Source organism: Hirundo rustica, chromosome 6, assembly GCF_015227805.2.
Source record: "Hirundo rustica isolate bHirRus1 chromosome 6, bHirRus1.pri.v3, whole genome shotgun sequence".
Classification (NCBI taxonomy): Eukaryota; Metazoa; Chordata; class Aves; order Passeriformes; family Hirundinidae; genus Hirundo; species Hirundo rustica.
The window spans coordinates 22,080,848-22,099,501 of NC_053455.1; the positions used below are offsets into that span (position 1 = coordinate 22,080,848).

The 18,654-nt window shown below is 45.3% G+C and overlaps 1 protein-coding gene across 4 annotated transcripts in view; it reads left to right on the forward strand.

Moving 5' to 3' along the window:
* The first annotated feature begins 11,554 nt into the window (after positions 1–11,554).
* SPTLC2 (serine palmitoyltransferase long chain base subunit 2) overlaps positions 11,555–18,654 on the forward strand; it is a 74,469-nt gene continuing 67,369 nt past the window's right edge. The window contains exon 1 of one of the 4 annotated variants that reach the window (XM_040067631.2): positions 11,555–11,623. The gene's annotated coding sequence lies outside the window, so the exon portion shown is untranslated. Of the gene's footprint in view, positions 11,624–11,776; positions 11,950–18,654 lie in introns of those variants that run through there. The other 3 variants (XR_009207986.1, XM_040067629.2, XM_040067628.2) reach the window with 3 other exon arrangements.

Genomic DNA, 18,654 nt, shown 5'->3' on the forward strand with positions numbered 1-18,654 from the left:
TTCCCAGGCATAAAGGTGAGGCTTGCCAGTTCTCTAGTCCCCAGACCTGACCTGTCAAATATGAGTGCAGGGATATGATTGCCTCCAAGCCCTTCCTGGCCCAACACTGTCATTATGCTCCAGGATAGATCTGAGCTTGGCATGCTGTTTTGATGGTTCAGCATTTAGGTGAGCTGAAAGTAGAACAAGTCTGCAGACAGGTCTTGGCTTGCATAGGAATCTTAAGCATGAAAGCAAGTCTTGCATAGTCTTATTACTACCACTGTCAAGTTCACTATAACTTCTTCCCTTCTCCTAGATCAAAATGATAAGGAAGAAATTAAAGGAAAGAAGGATGCCAGATGAGCAAGCATAAAGGAGTGAAGATATGGTATGCTCTTTCTCTCCCTGTGGCCTACTCAACCCCGCCAACAGCTGCAAGCATCACTGCACACCATTCTGGAACAGCAGAGGGGCTCAGTGCTGAAGGCTGCAGTTGTTGGCTCCACAGATGTTTAATACTTCTTTTCCCTGAATTTCACATTAGAAATGCTTTTTTCACATGGCATGAAACCTACTGAGAAACCATGGGTCCCATCTGGAGAGTGACTGTGCAAATACTTTCCATTAATATTATTTTCTGCAGCAAAAAAGTGTAAGAGCAAGAAGCATTAGTCACATACATGCTTAATTGAGATCTAATAGCCAAGGTCAGTGCTCAGCCCAGAATAGATAGCAGAAGCCTCCTGTGATTTATTTTTGTTGTGAGAGGTTCATAGCACACAGACTGATCTATTATTGGGTTTCACTATGAAAAATTCAGCTATCTCCTGGAATCTGTTCAAATCTATTTTGCATCATTTCCTTGCTTTTTCATTTAAAAATATCTTTCCAATGAGACCTCATGACCATGCAAATTAGCTAGTCTCTGCTGTGTGGAAAGATTGCTGAACATCCACTGAAGTGCAGCTATTTGTTCTTTTGCCAGCCTTCTGCAAGATGACGATACCTGTTTGTCAGTGTCTAGAATGCTTTTCTGTGATTTAAACAAATACCCTTACAGGGAAAAGATGAGTACTCAAGGGAGGATGCTGCAAGGGGCACATCAGAGCGGAGAAGCTCTGGACCTTTGCCTTGAGCTGTGTTCTGCATGTCTGCAAAATACCAGTGCAGCAGAAGTGACACGACCTGCTTGCTGGTCTACAGCACCTCCCTGGTTTCCTGTTGTACTTCAGCCTAGAGGACCAGCATGACCATTTACCTGGTTTCTTCTTTCCAGCTTTTTCTCATGAGTCTGTGCAGGATGCATCAGTGTTGCTCCCCAGACTAAGCATCTCCAAACATTTTTAGTCCACAGAGCCTTTCCTCCTTCAAGTTTTCCTCACAGACCACAAAATAACTATCTCCCCAAACCCCTGAGAACACAGGAGAAATATGATTTCTAATAGCCTCACAAACCACTTAGAACTAGGGAACTGATGAAAGAAGTAAGGGTTCTGAAGCTGAAAGGAGTAAGATCCCTGAAGATGAAATATAGAAGTCTTCGAGGAACACACCTGTGGTACCTGAAAGATGCAGCTGTACTTTCTTTGCCTAGCACATGATTTGATCCAACTAAGTAAGAACAGAGAACACGTTCTATGTGGGCACTAAAAGCAAGCGTGAATACACTAGGTGCAAAAAGGCTTTATGTTCTGGTGCACGTTTGTCTTTTGTCTGTCCTTGGAATCTTGCAGTACCTATTGCTGGTGAGCTCCAAGCTCCTGGTGCCACCAGGACTGGAGTTGTTCTCTGTGGTGCTCCCTGGAGCACCTCTTGCAGCACAGGTGCGATGTCCTCCAACGCAGCTCTCTGCACACAGGCAGTCTGTGCCCGAGGGCTGGCAGCTGGCTCTGACCTCATTGCTCCTGAGGACACACCGAGTGGACACACAGTGCAAGAACCACACTGTGTCCCAGTAGTGTGAACCACAGCCCTTTTGTCTATGCACTGCAGTAGTGACCAGCGTAGGAGGTACCCAGACAGGGGCCCCTCCTACTGAAAGACGGAGTGTGCAGAAACCACTCCATATCCCGGTGTTTACCATTCTCCCAGTCTAGAGATGGGGCAGCATGGTCCTCACTCTTTCAGAAAAGAGGGAGAGAGAGTTTGGGGCAATAGAGCAATGCACAGATACTACTGCCTGGAAGCTTGGCATCTGTCAGGGAGAGGGGTCCAGTCGCCACGGTAATTCTTCACCTCATTTAACTGCCGAGTGACCTCGTGTGGTTATTTGTATCCATGCCCAGAACAGCAACCCCCTGCCTGCGGCCCGCAGCTACACAACACATCCCCTGCTGGGCAACACCGCTGCCCGTAGATAATACACAACGTGAATGTGCTCAGCAGTTCACACTCTTTCAGAACTCCCCATCATGTCACCCGTGCCTCTAGATAACCATCCAGTCCCTGCTCCAACAACTGTAGGTCCCTCTACTGCACAGGCATAAGATGCTCTGGGAGCACAGGATCAGCACATGCTCAGCCAGGCACCAAAAGATGCACCCACCCTGTCTCCCCCGGCCTTGCCACCACACAGCTCTTGTACAGTTAATTCTTAGATGCATTTTGTTTTCATGCTGAACAAGGAATAAATGTATCTCTGTCCCATTCATTTTCCTCTGTTTCTGCCTCTGACCAAAAGAAACCAAAAACCCAAAACAAAATAATAATAATACATATATATATATATATATATTAAAATATATATATATATTAAAAAAAAAATCACAACTCCCAGAGAAGCAGATCTATAAGGAGAAGCCTGAATGCCTTTCTGCAGAGCCAGCTTAAGGGAAACTGATGATCCAGGGATTTGGTGCTCCTGACTGGACCCTGCTGCTCACATTTCTTGGCAAGTAGGGACAGGAAATCAATCTTAGTTTTATTTCTCTTCAAAGCACCCTGTGGGTCCCTGCAGGATCTCCAGGAGACAAGCAGAAACTCCTCAGCCATACACACACAACAGCTCCAGCTAACAGGGTCCATGGAAATCAGCAGGTACAGACTTGGTGAAGCCTCAAGTTCCCATATTACATGGTGTAAGCATCCTTTTCTACCTTGTGCAGTGGTGAGTTAACAAGCATGTAGCAAAGGCATGCAGTCAGGGATGGCTTGTGGCTGAGGGTGACAGTCACCTGAGTCCGACAGGGCTGCTAACAACCAAGACCCACTTGTTACTGCTACAAGCTTGTGTGCTCTATTCATGTGGCCTACAAAATGTTGTTAGAAGTGCTTCAGGCAAAATGTCTCCCGTAGAGAGCTAGCAGGGTTGCCTCCCCATATCCTTTTGGACCTTTATTCCTCTTTGTAAATCTTTCAAGCTTGCTGACTTCAGCTCTCTTTCTCCTGAGGTCCCCTACCCTTCCTAAAAGCACCTCCCTCGAGCCTGAATGCCCTAATCTGAGTACGATCCAGCTAACACAATCAGACATCTGTATATGTCTGAGGAGAAAACCGAAGTGAGATTTCCCCACCTGACTGCCCATCATCTCTGGACAAGACATCTCCGGTTCTCCCAGGACTTCTCAGGGCTGCACTTCTTATCCTCCCCTATCTCGAGGAAGTGACAATTCACTTTCCCACCCTTGCTCCCCTCTCACCCCATCATCGCTAGCCGCACGCTTGCCTGTGGCTGAGCTCAGGTGCCTCGGAAGGCACTGGCCCTGTTTCCAGCCGTGCAGAGGAGGTGGGACCCAGGCAGATCCATGGTGCTTGCAGAGCCCACAGCAAACACAGCCGGGGCTGCTCCAGCCCAGAGAAAGCACCTAAAGCCTGAGCACACACTTCCCTCTTATGGCCGTGCCCGATACAGCAACCACGCAGGCCCGCAGCATCTTCACTGGAGATGCGATTTTCCCATGAATATTTATGAATTTCCTATGAACTTATACCTATGAAACATTTCCCGTAGTTTTCTCTCACACTTGTTGGACACAGACATGTCTCCTCGCAGTCGAGGATCGAGCAGAGAGTTTTGCAGCTCTGAGCAGCACACACTGTGAGCAGTGTGACTGGGAAAGACATGAGTGCTCAGTCCCGCCTGCAGCATCACACTCTCTCTTATGGAAGGCCAAGCATCAATCCCTGGTCCTGGGGTAGATTTCCCCTCTTGGTAGTGCACATTCTCTAACATTTTCCATCTCCTCAAGCTGAGTATGACTTCTACTTCCTTTGACTTTGGGGGGAAAGTTTTTAACTACCTAGTTATGGGTAGTTAAGGACTCTCTTATATTTCTCCCTTGCCCCATTTCGCTGCATGGCAATATCTTTCTCTCTCTCCTATCTGTAATAATATGCTTGACAAAAGGAGAGAGAGCAGCCTTCTGTGTTCCTGTATTGACCTTTTTGTCTGAACTTCAGGTTCTTTATGTGTTCCCATCACCCCTAATACCAGATTTTGTAATTCAAAAGCACAGATGGGGTAATTTCCCCTTATGTCTAATCTATGGCCACCTTCCTCCAGCTACCAGTCCACAAGCCTGAAGAAAATTTTCCATGGGATAATTTTCTGTTGGATGAGTTTAACTGACTCTGCAAGTAGAAAGTTGAACACTACAAAAAAGAAAAGCTCCTTTAGCCATGTATTTTGCCAGCTTGTTCATCTTCTTCCTTCAATTTTTTTTTTTTTTTTTTTTTTTTTTTTTTTTTTTTTTTTTTTTTTTTTTTTTTTTTCCTAAAGAGAGGTAGGAAAATAAGAACCTGCAAATCAGTACTTGGTATTGGAAAGGTGGCAAATTGCTCCTTCTATACCATCAAGGTTTGGTCACTGCTCAGGTACTAGAGCACTGTTTTCACTGTCTCTCTACAGTATGCTGTCATCTCATATGCCACTTTTGTAATAGCATCAGTACAGGATGAAATGAAAACCATCAACAAAGGCATTTTCAAGGGAACACCACTTTTAGTTCCGTTGTTCTCATGGGAAGAAGTGAATAAGGAAGAACCTGTCCAGTCTCCTGCAGTACTAACAGCACTGTCAGAAGCAGCAACAGCAGTTATGCTGCCCTTGAAGTCAGCCATAGCAGCCTGATCATGCTCTGCTGGGCTCTGGGCCCTTTACCAGAGTTTTTCAGAGCACTCTGCAGCCACTGATAGTGAACCTGAACGATCTACTCTGAACCTGTTTGCCAGGGTTCTGATTGAAAGAGGGTGAATTCCATTGTCCCAATGGGTAGGTGCAGATCATCAAAAGTATTTAAGCACCCAGAAGTAGCTAGAAATTATAATACTATGGGCCTTGAAGTCCCATAGTCCCTTGAGAATGTAGTTATATTGGTATTCAGTGTTTTTGCTGATATAGCTGATGGTGCTCGGTAACGTTCTGCTCAAAAAAGAGCCTCATTCTGCTGACATAAGCTGCCTGCACACAAGGAGGGCTTCACTGCTACAACTCTGCTGCTACAGCGATATCACACGCATTTACATGTAAATTAGGGCTTTGTTTATACCGCACAGATGCAGCCTTTCACTCCATCCTGGATGGGGAGGGCGGGCGGAGACAGTCATGGTCTCACTACTCTCATTTTGTAGTCTAAGAAAGAAGGCACAAACAAAATGAACTCACTGGTCCAATATCACCCAACATGGGTGTCAAAAATGGCAGAGATCCTGATCATAGTTTACAACCATGGGACTGTTTAACTGTAGGGAGGGGGAGACAAGTGAGTCATCCCTTGGCTCATGGGAGCCTCTCCTTATGTGAGGTCAAATTCCCGATGTCTTTGTATTTGAGTTTGAGATGAAGACATTAGGAATGAATGCCCCAGGGAGCCCTGAACACAAGGCATGGGAACCTGTTTAAATGCACTGTCAGAAACTCACCTGAAGTTTCTAGAATGCTGCTGCTCCACTCACCAGCCTGAGTGGCAATAGGCATGAGTGAATGTCCGTGCAGGATGGCCATAAAAGCTGAAGCCACAGGAACCAAACGAGATCAGAAGCTACAGAGATTACCTTGCTTCCAAGTGGTGCCCCAAGTAAATACACACTGACTGCACCTCCATTTTGCCAGTACTTCTGCAGCTTGACATCAGACCCTGTCAGGCCAAATTTCCATTTACAAAAGGCAACATAAGCCAAGAATGATGAAATAACTGATCACATTTCAACTTCATTCCCAAACATGCCTCTGCATTCCCAAACGCTGCTGTACTAAACTATGTATCTGACATGGATACAAGGTAAATTGCATAGTAGGACCAAGCTAATTATTTTTTTTTCTGGCAAGATTAACTTGTATCAGCCTCTCTCTGTGGCGATTACAAGGGTCCTAGAGCTACCGCCTTTGTTGGCCCAGCAGCACCAGTAGCAACCTACGAAGACACAAACCCAAACAGTTCCTGGGCGATGGCATAAACAAAGATCCAAAATTCAGGCTCCAGAAAAAGCAGGTGGTGTCATGAGTTAGTGTCATGTGAAAAGGGGAGATTTCCTCAACTCTTAGTGTGAGGAGATTTACTTGACTCTTAGTGTTTGATTTGTCTCAGGGAAGAGACCTCAGGGAAGCCAAGATCCTTGTGCCTGGCCAGTCTGTCAGAGTCCTGCAATGGGGACCCTTCACTGAGCAGTCCTGCTGGATCATAGGATGGTCCCACTGCCTTAGTCAGGGACACAACCAAAAGCATAAGGTAGACCTCTCAGTGGTTCTTCTTTATTTGAGTACATGACCTGCTGGTGGTGACTTCCAGTGCCTGTGAAGGACTCACACAGTTTATGGAATAGCGCTTCATTAATATAAAACTGTAACAGGCTAAGGTTTGATGAGTGCCGGTGATAGTATCTGGCTGCAAAAACGTATTCAAAGCAAGGCAAAGAAAAGCTCTAATCCTCAATAAAATATTTAGCATGCATAGAGTTTGAGTCTTACCCAAAAGGTGTCTCCACAGGGGAGAAGACAGGTTCAGCCTATCAACTGGTAGTTATGATGAAGTCTTTCCTAACTTTTCCCCCATTCTCAACTTACTTATATACTACTTCTGTACATTTAGGTGGAGCTTGGGTGACTCCAGTCATGCATACTTTGTTAGTGATTGGTGTAAAATTCTCTCACTTTGTTTTTAAACATACAGTCCATACAGAGCACCTGTCCAATGAGAGGTGGTTGTACCTTGGGCGAGTGTAACTTTGGGGCAGAGGTGTGTGTTGATGTTACAATTAGGCTATAATGAACCGAGTTCCTCCAAGGAGAATGATTTCACCACAGCTGTTGGCTCAGCAGCAGGACATCTCCTGTCTCCCTTGGCTGACAAGTTTTATGCCGTTTCTCAGCTGCAAAGTGCCATTGAGTTCCTGTCCCTGCAAGGATTTCAGCAGAGCCCAAATGAGGTGTCTCCACTTCACCCTCTGTTCCATCCCCCTTAGCAAGTGCTGTGGTTGCAGACTGTGGGTGTGGGGAATCATCATGAAATAGGTTTTGGGCACACCAACCTCATTCCATTCAGGAAGCAACAGCTGTATTTTACTCTATAATTTCCATACTGTTATAACCTCTATTCAGCCATGAATGTAATCTCTCCATTTCCTGTGATATCACCCTCAGTCACCTTTCCACTGCTGGGTGAAATGCAGTGAAAGTGGATGGGTGCTACTGCTGGTCTTAAGCTGGCTATAAGTTAGAGTCTAGTTCCATTGCAGAGAAACAGCTATCTCCATTCCACAACACTGCACAAGTCACTGTCCAAAGGAGGCCCAAATATCCAGAAAATCCAACGGAGGAGGGTGGGATGGCAACAGATATGACCTTCTAAGTACTGTTTTTTACAGAAGTCTTGGGGACAGGAACATAAGTAAAAGCAGATAAAGCATAGGAGGCTCCAAACAAAGCTAGGTTGATCTTCTAGTCAGCCCTGACTAAAGCCTAGAAGAAACCAGCTCTTTGGTATGATCTGAAAAAAGGTGTGATGGTGCATGCCCCCTTCCTCCTCACCTCTGGATGCACTACAATGTAATGCTTGTCATGCCTCAGCCTTGATGAACAGCACCTGGGCTCAGGTCCTCTTGAGCTTATCAGAAACAGTCTGCTCCCGGGAACCCATGCTGTCTAATCAGCTCCTGCTTTTCAACAAACAGCCTTGCAAACCTACTTTTCCTGCCTGAATAACAACCCAAATGTATCTTTTATTTGAAAGCTTGATAGCAAAACAACTGGAATTGCAGGCAGGATAGAAAATCACCATGGCTAAAGCAAACTCTCTTGTGACCCTACAAAGTGCAGTCCTAAGTGAGACGCTTTGAGCTCTTTACAGCAAAAAAACAGTCCCATGGTTGTAAACTATCAGGATCTCTGTCTTTTTTGACACCCATGTTGGGTGATATTGATATTGTTCAGTTGGAAAAGTAAGGGAGTTTGCTCTGCCAGTTCACTGGAATAGTATCCTTGAGACTTAAAATGTAATTTAAAACTGGAATTTGCTCTTCAGATTTCATTTGGCTTCTCTATTTTGTAACTGCCTAGTCCAGAGGCACAAGCTGCAGCCACTTGTGTACACAGGTGTCCTGTGCAGTGCACAGAGCCACATCAGAGTTGCCTGCAGGTGTGATTCTAGGAGCTCCATGGGATGTATTTAGTTCTGCCTGTGGCAGTAGCTGTGCCCTGGGATGGCATCCCCAGCTGCAACTTCTCTCCATGGATATCCTGGACTCTTCTGTCCAGCACACCCAGCACACCCAGCAGCCTCAGTGTGAGCCTGGCCATCTGTGTCCCCTGCACTGTGCTGCAAGGGAACAGGTGCCCTTAAAACACCAGGCTATGCTGGCCCCATGCTCAGGGCAGGGTGAGGTTCCTCTGTGCAGGGGAGCACTGCAGCCGTGGTGTGGGATTGTACAGTCCTGCATGAGCTAACCAATAGGTCCCTTAATGTCATTTAGATTTCCTAAACCAAAACTGAAACCATCACATTCTAAGGGTCCATGTTTGTTGCGTTCAAGGACAAATGAAGTGACCAGTCTGTAGGTAACCGCATGTGAAAAGAGTTTGTGCTTTAATAGATAACACAGCAGGTGAGATCCTGTGCCTGGCAGATGAAGCAGCTTATCCTCTCTAGAAGTAGGGCATTAGCAGGTGAAACTCCTCCCTGTGCAGGTGGGCAGGCAGGGGCTGGAGGGTGCTGCCCTACATAGGCCTTGTGAGTGTAGATTGATGGGCCATCTGCACCCCACACCAAAAACCAGTCAGTATAATTCAATCTGTTCTGTTCAAAGGGAGAGGAGGCTCAAGGAAAATGCTTACAACCAACTATGGCAACAGGGGAAAAAAATACTTCAGAAAGTCTACAGTATGTGGTCCCCTAACACACTTCCCTTGCTCCTTTTTTTTCATTATATTTATTAGTTTCCTCATAGATTACTTCAGCTCTGCAAAAGCCCTCCCCTGCTCATCCAGAAATAAATTACCTGTGCCTCTTCCACACCAGTGCTTCTCACAGCACCTACACCAAAGCCACTCCACTTGCACAAGCACTCAAGTGCTAAGCAGGGGTGTTTGAGGCTTTGATCCCAAGGTCTGTCCTAGTAACACCGGTCTCGCCCATGGTCCCAGCCTGTAAGACAAGAAATGGGACATGGCCCAGCCCATCATAGCTGGTGGCCCTCTCTCACTGCATGTCAAAACCAGGTGAAGAAAGCTTACATGCCTGCTTCAGTGGCAGCCCAGATATGGGACTGGCCACAGACAGCAAGAAAAGGAACAAGATCAAACACCCAGCTTGCACTTGTTACCGCTGAGGCTGTGTTTGTGCCCTCATTACAAAACGCCCTCTCGTCCAAAGGGGACATGGGGACATGAAGCAGACTGGACATGCACTGCTGCCTACAAATAGGCTGAAACCAGGCTGTGAAGCATTCCTGCCTTCCTGAGGGAAGAAAAATGACTGTCTTTCACAGAAGCTAACTCACTTGTTAGGTACTGCATGTTCATACCAAATTTGCAGTAAGATCCATGACAAAGGCTCCAAGATGTGACTATAATACATAAAAATAACTATAAATAGTAGCAAATCAGAGAGAAAAGGATGAGACCATTCTCTCAAATTCATATGCTTGAACCTAGTAACTCTTAATTTTGTTTTTTTCCCTGTTTCTAAGTGCAAAGAAAAACCACAGCCCTTCCCTCTAAATTACACTGGAGAAATCAAAGGTCACACTCTTCCCTCTTTTCAGTGTGTGATTAAACATGTTAGGGTACTTCCTTTCTGCCAATTAACACCCCTGCAGCTCAGGAACCGCCCCCTACTCCCTCACCAGGATGCATACAGGTGTTTAATAGCGCACAAATACAGACGCACTGTGGTTTCCTTCTGGCCTTGTCTGGGTGACGCTTGGTTACCCAAACTGTACTGAGGCTCGTAACACCCACCCCTGAACTAAAGACAGCATTCAGTTCACCTGCTCTTTGAACGAAGTACGTCTTTCCAAACCCGGTCAGAAAACGCGTTTATACATAAACCTGTTACGGTGTTAAACAGGGCAGAGCGAGCAGCAGGGCAGCTCCAGCTGCCGGGGCGACACACCTCAGCAGGGTGGCCAGGCGCACACCGGTCCTTCAGCCCATGTGTAAATCCTATTGGAATTAAGCTCTGCCCGAGGCTGGTCTGCAGGGCTCCCTGCAAGGGCCTTCGATGTTCCGGGGGACTCCGGACAAGACACATCTCTTTCGAGCTGCTGGCAAGGGCGTTACAGTAACTACGTCTGATCCTAATCGCCTTCCGGAGCTCTCCCTCAGGGCTCTCCGTGGGCTCCGACGGACGAGTTCATTAGGACACAGCCCAAGGCGTCCTGGGACAGCCCTCCAGGGCTCGGAGGGACCGCTTCGTTCATCGGCTCCCTCAACACGAAACAGCGAGGGGCTGCCCTCTGCCTTACCCCGCTCCAGCCACCAGCGTGCCCGAGCCAGGGCTGCCGGTTTCCCGGCGGGGATGGTGACGGCGGCAGCACCAACCCGCGCTGCGCTGGCCCCGTCCCCACCGCGCGCGGGAACGCGCTCACAGGCGCTCCGGTCCCTCCGGGCGCGGAACGAGGAGGGCGGGGCGGCTCCCACGGCCCCGTCCCAGGCCCCATTCCAGCGGCCCCGCCAGCGCCATGCGCCCCCCAGCCCATTGGCTGCCCCCTCAGCCCCACCCCACTCACCCCTCCGCCATTGGACGGACGCTGCGTCTCCCTCGCGCCCCTCCCTCGGTCTCGCGCCGTGATTGGTTAGCTATTCCCCTCCTCTCCACGCCTCGTCCCATCTTTGCCAAGTGATTGGGCAATGCTCCCCCTCTGGCTCCGCCTCCCCTGGGGCGTTCCGCTTTGCGATTGGACGAGCCCCTCCCTCGGCCGTGCTCCCCTCCCACCCGGGTGGCGCGCGGGCTCTCGCTGGGCCCCGGCTGCCCGCCTCGCACGCGCGCCGGCGCGTCCGGGCGGGGCCCGTCCCCTCGCGTGACGCCCGCGCCGGCCATTGGGGGAGCGCGGGTCGCGCTTCCGGTGCGGCCCGGCCGGGCGGGGGCGGCGGAGCGGGCGCGGCGGGGCCGGCGCGATGGAGCGGCCCGAGCGGCCCCGCGCCAACGGCTGCGGCGGCGCCCACGGCGCGCTCCGCAACGGCTTCGTGCGCGGCCCGCCCGGCACCCAGGTGTGCGCGGGGGAGGGGGGCGCCGGGGCGGGCGGGCAGCGCGGCGGCGGGGTCCCGGAAGGCACCGCGGCGTGGCTGTGAGGGATGTCGGCAGGACCCGGGTGGTGTGCGTCGCCTGCCCTGCCTGGGGAGGGAGGGCAGCGCCCGCGGGTGCTCACTCACGGCACTGCTGGCGGCTCGGGAAATGACTGTCCCTCGAGTCGCGGCTGTAACTTTGCTCCGAGGCTTTTACTGGTGGCAGACCTTTGAACTCGCTATACCGCAGTAGGTTAGTGGGTTAGAAGAAAAGGTTTTAGCAGTCCTTCACCGCTGTTTCGTTGTTACAGGTGCGACGCGGGGGGCTGTGGGTACAAGTAGCCTTGGGCAGGGACTTCCCTTCTAGAGCGGAGTTGGAGGTTGCTGCGGCACTTCCCATCTGGCTGTATTATCACCCTGTGGTGCAAGTGTGCGTTTGTGCTTGCAGACTTCAGTTGTTTCTTTGCAAAACACTCAAGTTTTGTTACAGCGTAAGGAACTTAGAGGTTGTCATGGAGTCAGCCTCAGCAGAAGGCAGTAGTTGTGTTTCCTTGAACACCTCAAGCTGCTTGAGAGCAGCCTTCCTCTGTCATCATCTCTCCTGGTACTTCTGCTTTTCAGTCTTCTGCTGTCCCTTCTATTTTTTCAGTGTAGGCTTGTGCACTCACTCTGTGAACGGGATTGAGAACTGATGCAGGATAAAACAAAACTTTTTTTTTCTCTGAGTTATCTTCAATTGAGGATACTTACTGTATTTTTTAACTGAATGGATGCTCATAGTCTTGCCCTGGCCCTTGGGACATACAGCACAATACTGGAAGTAGACAAATGGAGGGAGGTACAGTACCTTCATCTGGCAGCAGCGTCAGCTTGTACTGGTTCGGGAAGCCGTGGCTTTGGTAGTCTTGCCTTTCAAACACCAAGCACTACTGGCTATAAAACCTTGCATGTAAATCTTTGTAGTAAGACAAGGTGTGGTGATGGTGTTTTTCTTCACCCTGTGCTTTCCAAAGAAGAAGGTCTGAATACAGTTATACTCTACTTCAGAAGATCAGAAAGTAGGATAGGGAACCATTTTTCTCAAGGACTTTGTTCACCTGTGTATCTGGAAAACATGGGAGATGCAGCCTGTGAATGGGAAAACCATAGATGTCAAACTGAGGAAGCTTAAAAACCTTGGTGGTTTATGAGATATTCTGTTCACTTCATAGCTTGCACATGATACTATGCTCAGCTATGTTTTGGAGACGTGAGGTGTTTGAGATAACTATTTCTAATGCAGGTCAGGGTTCACTGGAGAAGTGAAATCTTACCGAAAATCCAACATGTAGCAGCGCTGTCAGAGGACATAAGAAGAGTGTAGAAAAGTTTGATGTCTTTCTGGCAGCTGCTTGCTGGTCAAACAGAGATTTATAATTAGGAGTATTACATTATTTTCTCCATAATTTTAGGTGGGCTGTCTTTATGCAAACTTTCAAAGAGAGGGTCTGAATGTTAGAACTGGACTGGAAGAAGCAGCTGTTTAGGGGAACTAATTATGTCCGGCTTTCTCAGATAGCATCAGCGGTGGTAAGCTGCCAAAAGATGTGTTTACTGATATATTACAGATTTGGCTACTTGATTGGTCTTTTGCCTTTTCAGTTTTGTTTTTTGGGCCTTTCTACAGAAGAAGGGAAACACGTGCATGCTCACTTTGTGTTGAATATATTTGTCTGCGTATGTATTTACTATGTACATACCACATACAGCACTTGAGAATCTGCAACTGTAAGCAAGTACCAAAAAGCAGGCAGCTTACACAAAAGAATGAGATTGTTACTTAGTAGGGAAAAAACCGGAAGAGTAAGGATGAGTAGAAGAACTTTTTCAAGAAAGCCCTTCATGGGTTTTGTGTGAGAAATAAGAGGCAAAGTGAGACCTAGCTAAAATGATGGGAAGAGGAGGAGCAAGGAGAACCTTCAGTTTAAAGAAATATTGCAGTCATTAACAATTTATCTGGAAAAAACATGGGGTTTCTGAGGGGGGAGCTTAGGGACAGGGTAGTGCATTACCATGCCTTCTAGTAGGGTTTGATAGTGCAGAAAAGCTCTATCCGTTTTTAACTATATGAAAAAAAAGTAGTCGTCTTCTCTTTAGGGAGATTCTGCTCAGGCTATCTATATAAGTTTTGGGTTTTTTTAATTCTTAATTTGTTTATGTTGTTTGGTGGGTTTTTATCCTAAAGAAAATAAAGCTTAAATTCAAAGGTTTCTTTATGATACTCCCTCCGCTAAGGGTGGTATTTGACATAGAGTGGGTTCTTTATTGTTTATCCAGCATGAACAGAAGAGGGTGAAATAGTTCATCGAATTTTCAGAGAGGTTGTATTTGTCTCCTTCTGAACTGCTAAACCTCTTTGGTAAGAGTAGAGGGAAACTTGCTGCCTACTAAAACAGTGCAGTAACAGACTTTTGCTACCTTGGAGATTAATGAAGTATTGTCAGTGACTAGGAAAGTGACCATTTGAAATTAGGGTTCCAGCACAGTAAAAACATTCTGCTGAAATACTAAGATAAATAACAGCTCTTGGCTTTCCTGAGATGTCTTGAGTTCAAATTACTTGGCTCCTGCTTGAAGTTAATCTGTTAAGAAATTGTTGCATTCGCTGAATTTCAATCTCATTATGAGCACCTTAATTAAAAAAAGATAAGAACCATATAGAAAGAATTGAAGAACCATATAGAAATTTAAAATTGTGGGATGTTAGAGAAAGTGACTTTTTTTTTGACTGTGTGCAATTAAGGGTGTTCATGGTTAGAAAGAACAGTAATTTATGGATGGATTTAGAATTGATCTGGTGTCATACTGCACTATATAAGATAAAAGTCTGACATCTCAAAGGGTATTGTCATGATGTGAGGAATTGAACATAGGTAGGAGAAAGAGAGTAAATCTTAGTAAAAGAGATGTGAAGTTACCACTTCAAGTTGTGCATGATTCTTCTTTTTATGCTCTTTTGGGGAGAGTGTTGAGTTCAATATAAAAATGCTGTGTAGGAGCTATCAAGTCACTTTTGGGAATAATAAGTGGGGGAAAACTGCTTTTTCTTTCTGCAATGCAATTTTAAACTGGAATGTATTTCTCCATTGGAATGTTTTGCAAATGACTAATTGTTTTCCAATGCTGCATCTGAAAAGACTTTTCCTGCTTAGAATAGGGAGATTGGGACATCTTTAATGGGAGAAGACGCCCGTATTTTCCAAAGTAATTTATTTGAATCCACCTATTATTGTGAACAAATTCTTAGTAATGTGATTTCTTTTCAGTCCTTAATCGAGCTTCTCACATTAGAATGATTCAGTTGTGCTTCCAGAAGTTAAAGAAGTAGTCTCAACCTGAAAAAATAAAATTGGAATATAGGTTTTAGATATCAAGTTCTTAATTTCTGTTGTGTGCAGTATCTCCAAGTCAGTTAGACAGGAGCTGGAATTATATAAACAAATTTTGATTTCCCTGATGGTTCTAGAAAGTTTTCAAATGCCGTCCTGTAGCAACTTCCAGATAACATACATGCCATTGTCAACGAGGTCTTGTACTGCTTCCTCAGGAAGACAAGGAATAGTTTGGTTGAGAAAAGTGGGAGGAGTGTGGGATTTGTATTTCTTTAAGATTGCCACAGGTCCCGAATTCTAACAGCTATTAAAATGGCCAGCTTAGGTATTTCTTTCCTGGAAGTTCTGGTGCGGGCATACAGAAAACAGGTTGTATAGTCTTGTGATTTGTGCTTGCTTTTTTTAAACGGAGCAAACTGCTTGTAGGTTCATCTTGTGGGATGCTTCAGGATGCTGGGGAGCAGTGGCTTCATCATGATTTTTAAGATGCTTTTGCTGGAATTCAGGTTAGTGTAGTTTTCTTTGGAGAGCACACTTAAAATGGCTGCAGCAGATACTGCAAGTTCTTGCTACAAGTAATTTAATGGTAGCAGTGATGTGAATCTTGTTTCAGATGAAAGTTAGAATAAGATAAATGTATTAAATAGCTACCCTATTCACTGGTGTAAAAAGGAGTTGGAGTACAGAATTGTGGGGTTTTTTCACATCTGCGTGCAAATTTAAAATTCATGTGTTTCTGACGGAAAAAACGTTTCTGAGAATCTAAATCTCATTAAATTCTTCATGAAGAAGTGATTGTTTCCCCTTACTCGGCATTTGGAGGACTGCATCTTGCAAATGGTGTCCAGTTTTGAGCTTCCCAGAAAGATGCTGACATAACCACATCAATCTGTGAATCCAGTGGAGGGTCCCCAAGAAAGGAAGAGGCTGTGAGAGCTGGGTTTGCTCAGCCTTAGGAGGAGAGAAGGCTTGACTAGCTGGCTGCAGGATATAAAGAAAATGGGGCCAGACTCTTGGAAGCATGTGGCAATACTATGGGAGGCAACATGTAATTTGCAGGAATGGGAAATTTTGATTGTGCATAAGGAAAATAATTTTTCCCGTGAGGGTGGTAAAATACTGGAAGAAATTGCCCAAAGAGGTTGTGGAATCTCCATCCATGGAGGAGTTCAAGAAGTTCAAGACTGTTGGACGTGGCTTTTGGCAACCTGTTGCAATTAGCCCTGTTTTGAGTTGTGGCTTGGACACGATGGCCTCTTGAGTTCTCTTCCAACCTTAGTTATTCCATGGTTAGGGATGAACTCATGGACTGCAGCAGAGTTTGTCCTGGTTTAGATATTAGCATTTAATCCCTGAACCCCTGTAAAAATGTACACCTTAGGGCTGATAGCAGGTGCTCTGAGGGAAGAAATTACTACTTTCTGACTCTTGCTTGGTTTTATGATTGGCTGTATTTATTGTGTCAGTAACATGAAACTGAAGGGAGAAGAAAGCTGTTTGATCTAAAAAAGACTGCAGCCTTATTCAGATATTTTAATTGACAAAACTTTTATTTTTGAAAAAGTGTACTTGTGCACAATGATCTTTTTCTACTACCAAATTCAATTATAAAAGACTGTAGGCCTTTGTGGACGGAAAAATTACTCAACGTTTTCCCTGACTAAATGAATATTTGAGGCCATCATATTAAATTAGTAGGTGTAGTGCCAGTATTGTACTTGTAGAGAATTTGTGTGTCTGTGCTGGTATAGAAACAAACACCCATGATAGCTGCTGATATGATGGGCTTCTCTTAGATCTGAATATGTGCTACTGAGAAATTAGTTTGGGTGAAGTGTTAAAATCTGTTGATTATATTTGGACTGGTGATAAGCCAAATTTGGCTGGTGATAAGCCTTAAATGCTCTTAGAAATTGTTATAAGTGTATACAAGTTATTTTTTTTTTTACTATATCTACTTGAGTGGTGTGTTGTATTTTCTGTCTTAATTGTACAACAAAAACAATGTTTTTTCTAAATTTCATGTTTTCAATTTGTTCAGGGGACATAAGCTTTATCTGAGTTATCTATTGACTTCAGTTTCTCTATGTGGAACGTAAAACATTGTCCCATCTTCAGTGAAGTTTGCAGGTTTTTGTTTTGCAACCATTAAGAAATGAATCCTAGAAAAAGAAGTATTTTTAATTCAAAGGTGTAGTTATGAGGAATAGTTATAGTTGAGAAAGCAGGAGTTGAAAAGTTTAGGAAGTAAGGGGGTTTAATGTCTATAAAAATGAGAGCAGATTCTAAAACAAGTCAGGAAATGCGTTCAGAGGTGTGTGAGAGCCTGGATATTGATGTACTAAGGAAGCATTGCCGACCTGTTATGTCTTTGGAAATCTTTATTATAGATCATATTTAGTATTCTGTATGCCTGAAATCAGCTGAATGTAATAGATAAAGTTACTTGTAAGGTTCAGGTGATTTAAGGTAAAGTGTCAGAAAAATAGTATATTCTCAGTAGAAATCAAATTGTCACCTATATGTAGCAAGCAAAAAAACCCGAAGGTTAAGTGCATCCTTTACTTGCTAATGGGGGGCAGAGAGGAGTCCAAACAACTTTTAAACATTATGAAGATTAACACTGTTTTTGTAGATGTGGTAAGTGCATCTTAAACAAGGACTGTCAGATTTGCTGTGAGTAACTAGTCACAAATAAAAATATTTGAGAATACTTGTCAGGAAGAACAAATATTTAGTTAGGAATATACTCTTAAAGTCTGTTTCATAAAACAAGTTTACCTCCTGTGGAGTTTTTTTTTTTTAAAGCTTAAAATATGGTTCAAACCAGTTAATTCTAATTTTGGTTGTCGGTACTTGGTCTTTTTACCTATGCAACAGTCTGATTTTTGAAGTCTAAGCAAAGCAGTGCAAGGGAAACGGCTAGAGGTGACAGTAAAATCGACACAGAGTACCTAACAGTTTAGAGCAGCTGCCTTCATGGAATTCTCACTGCTGTGGTTTCTGTAGTGCTGATTTCCTCAATCCTTTGTAATAAATGTGACCACTTTTGCATAGGGAGGCACACTCATGGATGCGGTCTTTCACACTGTGTTTCTAAAAATAGAAGCTGCAAACCTGTTAGTAAAATTGCTGCAGCATGTGTGGTATGTGGCAATGAGAAGCTATTAAATTTTAATAAGAATTTAGCAAAGTTGTGTTCCAGCATAAATAATCTTTTTAATGCATTTCCGTGAAGTCTGCCAGGTTTGTCGGAATTTGCTCTTCCTTTCAGCATGAGATGAAACAGCCTCTTTAGTACAGAGTGCTGGATCTTTCCTGGAGTAGCAGCAATAAGCAGTTACTGTGTACTGCTCTTGTACTGTGTGCAGCATGTATTGCACTTGTGGCATCTTATCTCCCTAAAGTTCGTGCCTGCCGTGCAAGGTGTGTACCCAGAGTCCTGTGGTAAATCCTGTGTGTTGTCTACAGCAGCATCTGCAAATGTTCCCGTGTTTGCACATGGCTTTTGTCTTCTCACTCACAAAGAATACAGAGAGCATCCAAAGGAGGGCTACAGAGATGGTGAAAGGATCTAGAAGGAAGGCTTTATGAAGAGTCACTGAGGACACTTGGTCTGTTCAGCCTGGAGGGGACAGAGGGCAC